This window comes from Phaseolus vulgaris, chromosome 11 (genome assembly GCF_051622355.1).
Source record: "Phaseolus vulgaris cultivar YP4 chromosome 11, ASM5162235v1, whole genome shotgun sequence".
Classification (NCBI taxonomy): Eukaryota; Viridiplantae; Streptophyta; class Magnoliopsida; order Fabales; family Fabaceae; genus Phaseolus; species Phaseolus vulgaris.
This window is the reverse complement of record NC_143508.1, coordinates 10,500,436-10,505,676: the sequence shown is the minus strand read 5'-3', so window position 1 is coordinate 10,505,676 and position 5,241 is coordinate 10,500,436. Positions and strand designations below refer to the sequence as shown.

The 5,241-nt window shown below is 31.4% G+C and overlaps 1 long non-coding RNA gene across 2 annotated transcripts; it reads right to left on the bottom strand.

Moving 5' to 3' along the window:
• Positions 1-269: 269 nt before the first annotated feature.
• LOC137825853 (uncharacterized) lies at positions 270-4,622 on the bottom strand. Of its 2 annotated transcripts, XR_016517701.1 has the most exons (3): positions 4,223-4,622; positions 2,940-3,025; positions 270-476 (listed from the first exon to the last, which is right to left on the bottom strand). It is a non-coding gene; the product is annotated as an uncharacterized LOC137825853 (long non-coding RNA). The 2 variants fall into 2 exon arrangements; XR_011083370.2 differs by lacking the exon at positions 4,223-4,622 and having other exon boundaries at positions 2,940-3,080.
• Between the last annotated feature and the right edge of the window lie 619 nt (positions 4,623-5,241).

Sequence of the window (5,241 nt, the reverse complement as noted above, 5' to 3'; positions counted from 1 at the left end):
CAGGAGCTCATCATAATTGCATCAGTATGATTACCTTGCCATTAGCTTCTCTCCATGTTTTTTAACCATACCATGTCATGTTATGCTTTTCATTTGGAAACTTGTTGGTATTGAAGTCAAAAAGTTGTTCAGATTGTCACAAGTTCATGAAGTGTCATATATTTTGAAAGAGTGACGATAAGTTGACAATTATGTACCAGATTACAACTGGAAAGAAAAAAATTGTTTTGTTGAAATTGAACAATTTTGAAGTTATATTGGTCAAATCATAGTTGTAAACTGATGCATTTTAATTTGCAGTTGTCAAAGTAACATTTTCCATTTGAAATTTGAATACATGGCATCCTTTATTCCAATTAAATTTGAATACAGTTTTGGGATATGCTATAGTTTGTGCTGAAGTCCCTCTTTGTCTGCTGATCAGATGATCTTATCATTTGAGCTTCCTTTTGCTTTGATTCCACTCCTCAAGTTCACTAGCAGCAAAATCAAGATGGGAGAACACATCAACTCAATCACGATAACTTTTTTTGTGACAAGAAAAATTGAAAGGTTTTACAAATAGCAAAATGATTGCCTACATCAGACACATCACAAATGTTGCCAAAAAAAATATTTAGAATGGTTGTCTGACACATACCTAATTGCAAACAAGATAAAAACATGTACTCAGTTTCCCTTAAACTCCATTCAAATAACTATAATTCTTGAGTTATTGTTGGAAAAGGTTGTTGTTGCTTCATGCTAAAAAAATGTTCTTCTACATCAAATGATTTTGTATATATACTTGAATTGCAGATTCAGCTGTTACTTGAATCATTGGTTCCCTCATCATGGGCATAAACATATACTATTTAATGACTAGCTTTGTGAAGTTGTTTCTTCATGCTGAGTTAAGAATTATGACTAAGATATTTCTGGGGATATTGGGATTTTTGAGTGTGGCACTATACATGGGAGGCATTGCGTATTTAGTTTTTCGCAAAAATAAAAGACAACATATATTCTGACATTTAACTTCAACGCTCTTATTATCTTACCCTTAACACTCTTATTATCTTACCCTCAACGCTCTTATTAGCAAATGCAAAGTCCAAAAATTTATTCAATCCGTCCATGTACTGACATGTATTTTGAGGCATGTTAATCCAAGACTTATCCATATCTAAATGGAATTGTTTGATAAAAATAAAGCAAACCTAGCATGAAAGTTTTAAAAAAAAACATGTGTCAACAAGAGCATTAGAATGCGTAAAAGAATAGAAGTGAAATAAGTGTATAAAGAAGTTGTACAAAGTGTATGAAGAAGATATGAAAGTGATAAAAAAATATATTTTATTTCTATTTGAACTCATATATTTTAATAATTCTTTTATGTCTTAGTCATTTCTTATCATGCAACATTTGAAACTTATTTCTCTAAAACCAAAAAATGACAAGGAAAAGACCAGGTTAGAATATAAACTATTCAACAATTAAATTGATTGAATATAAACTTGAATCATTGTCTAGAGGCTATAAATAGCACAGATAAATAACAAGAAGAGATAAATAATTACTGTAAAATAGATAAATAATTGTTGTAGAATAGATAAATAATTGTCGTAGAAAATAAACAAGTATAGAAAACTATAAGATGCATTGTTTGTGCTCAAGTTCTAAGGTGTTCACACGTTAATGTGTTTTATGTGTTTTCCCAACTGGCATTGTATTGTGTTTGTTTTTTTACTGGATTGATGAGTAACTAAGGACAGTTCTGTTTGTTGCGTTTCATTTCCCAAGGTTATGTTTCAATATGTTTTCTGTCTCCAAAGCAGACTGTCAAGCTCTATTTGTGTTAATATGTTTCTATTAATTTCATGTTGGAATACTTACTAGAAGAACACCACTTTACATTTTTACAAAATATTATTTTTGCGGTAGTTAAACTTTTATGAGTTTGAGTTGAGCTTTTTGAATCTTCGTAAACATGAAGTTTACGTAGACTTTTGGGTTGGCAACCTTGGTTATGCTAGAACAAACACATATATAAGCTAAACAAAGTATAATGAAAACATAATAATAATGGGAATTATGCCTATTTTTATAACATGACAACCAGATATCAATTTAACCACATCATGTGAAAGAAGACTACAATATATAAATATTTGGCTGCCGATACTTACAGGCTTACCAAATTTGACAAAAGACTAATCTGGCCACTTGCAAGACTAGACTTCCCAAATCACTTATTGAAACAAGGATAAAATAAAAAAATTTAGCAGAGGAACTAAGTCATAAATGATTGTAGAACTATTATCTGAACAATAAACAAGTTGTAACTTTCACCATTTTATTTTTCTTTTTCTAGTTTCAGAGAGAATGAGTTGAAACCATAACCTACCAAGCTATTAAGGGTAAAGGAGTATTAATAAGCCCAAAACGTGATTGCCAGAATGAAAACAGAATAAAGGGTAACACCAGACTTTTAGAGTTTTAGTTTATAGATTCCTTAAACAAAACAATTTAACGAACTCCAGACTTTTAGAGTTTTAGTTTATAGATTCCTTAAACAAAAAAATTTAACGAACTCCAGACTTTTAGAGTTTTAGTTTATAGATTCCTTAAACAAAACAATTTAACGAACTCCTGCTTACTTTAAAAACGTTGAATCAAATTTGACATCTTATAATGTCTAAATATAACAATCTAGATTTCTTATGTAAATATAGTATAATAGTAGATTCTACCCATTAACAATGCTCAATTCAAAATAAGAAAAAATTAACAATGCTCCAACAGTGATCTAAAGATCATATAGGAGGTCCCAGAAACATTGAGAGGTCTAATTCAAAGTGCAACATTCCTAATGATTATCATAAGCATTAGATGAAATTGATGGCGTTGACATGCATATACATTTTTTATTTTAATGATCAAAACATAACTTCTATTACCCCACAAATAATTCTTGCCAACCTTCCTCTGTTTGGACATTGGTTGATCAACCAAGAGTTGCTGAAGTGCACCAAGATCACTGGCACTGCAATGCAGTAAGTGCAAAAACGTAACCCATAAAACAGAATAAATGCAAAGTAAATGTACTGCAATGCAGTAACTGCAAAGTACAAAATAAAATATCGGACAACATAACTACAGGCATTGGAAAATGAGGGCAAGTTTTTCATGAATAAAATGAACGATGAATGTAGCTATCTCAATATATATAGAATGGGATGCAAGAGCATAAACATATCACTAGTTTGCATAGTTGCCTTTTCTTTTCTTGAGGCTAGACCTTTCCAACTGCATTAAAGTTCGGTGAGCCAAAATGAGACACCAGGTTAGAATTAGTTCAAGAAATGTCTGCTAAGATTAGAGGATCGAACAGTTACATGGGTGAGTCGTTATAGCAAAGATTACGCATTCTGCGTAATTGGAGGTTATTGGTGCCACTCTCATTACCGATGTTTTAGGGGACCAACTGTACAAAAGTTGTGAAAGCATTTTGTAGAATATAACTGTTTGGAAGTCATAAACATGCATCTAATTGTCATGCAATCTTTAACTCATCGTGTCCTGAAATTTGATTTTACCTAATTGAGTGCATCCTACATATATATGTTACACTTCTACTTCTGCACAAATTATCATCCAAACGGAAGAGATGGTTTCAGAATAAGAACAACGTCTTTCCTCCAATTTCCAATTGGACCATGACAATTGAATACCAATGGTCGTACGCCTAATACGAGGCTTTATATAATTCAATTGATTTCACAAATCAAATCATAAACAATGCATAGTTATGATTTTAACTAGACACCTTTTATTCAAAATCAATTAATTGAACGTGATGTCTCACTTACACAGCTGACCAAAGCTAACATAATTCATTGAATTTGAACATTTTTTTGGTAAAACTAGAGTTTGCTTTTGCACCAAAAAGTGAAATAATGTTTGATGGAATGGAAGAGTTTAAGGTCAGTGAGTATTTTGGTTTTCCTAATCATCCTTCTAAAGTTTATTAACATTAACAAATTCTAAATCAAATTGTAAATTATCAAACCAGAAATTGTTATTTTCCCTAAGTTTATTAACATTAACACTAACTTCGCCATAAATTATATATACATGATTTCTGAATGAAAAATGATGTGCATGGAAATTAAACTGAATTAGATAAAACCTAGAACTGAAGCATTCAGAACCCTAGAATTGAGGGGACAAGGAATTAGACCTGGCAGGCGAGGAAGCCTTTGTCATTGAGGAGACAGTGAAAGTACGAGACGTAGGCGGGGTCACGTTCACGGGCGGCGCGGAGGTCGGCGATGGTTGCTGACCGGAGGGAGGGATCAGCGGAGAATGCGTTGAGGAAGAGGTCGCAAGAGCGACATTGACGACGGAGGTTGCGTTATTCTCGGCGAGGAGAAGCGAACGAGAATGTGAAAAGACAGAGATGGAGATGAGATAAAATGAGAAGGTTAAGAGTTTCTCCCTTGTAGAGAACCGATTCCGTGGTGGAGCAAAGACGGAAGGAGCTTCTCTGGAGCAGCAGATGGAGAATGGGTTTTGTGGCTTTTTTTATGGAAGTGTGGTTCAGCAGATGTCGTGAGTATGTGGTGGAAAACTAAGAGTATAAGGAAGATAAAAAAATTAATTATATTTATTTAGGGATATTTAGGGAGGTTTTAGAAAACCTCAGGTATTTTACTGAGGTTTGTACGACTTAGTAATTTAACAATTACAAAATATTTATTTATTAAATTTATATGTGGATTATATTAATTTTTTCATAAATAATTTTTGTTAAAATAATTTTTTTAGTGATAAAAATACTAGTTTTTCTTATAGTAAATTTTTAAGGAAAATATCTATATAAAATAAATAAATAATTAATTAATTTTAATAAAATAAATATTTAAGAATAAATTTTTGGAACTTAACGAAGGTTAAAAAAACCTCTGCTATTTTGTAGAGGTTATAAATCTTTGAAAATTAACTAAGGTTAAGAAAATCTCTGTTATTTTGCGAAATTTTTAAAATAAACCTTTGTAAATTAACTAAGATTAAAAAATCTCCCTTATTTTGCGGAAGTTATAAAATAAACTTTAGAAATTAACGAAGGTTAAAAAAACCTCCGTTATCTTTGTGGAGGTTTTAAAATAAACCTTTGTAAATTATGAAGGTTAAAAAAACCTTCGTTAATTTGCGAAGGTTTTAAAATAAACCTTTGAAAATTAACGAAGGTTAAAAAAA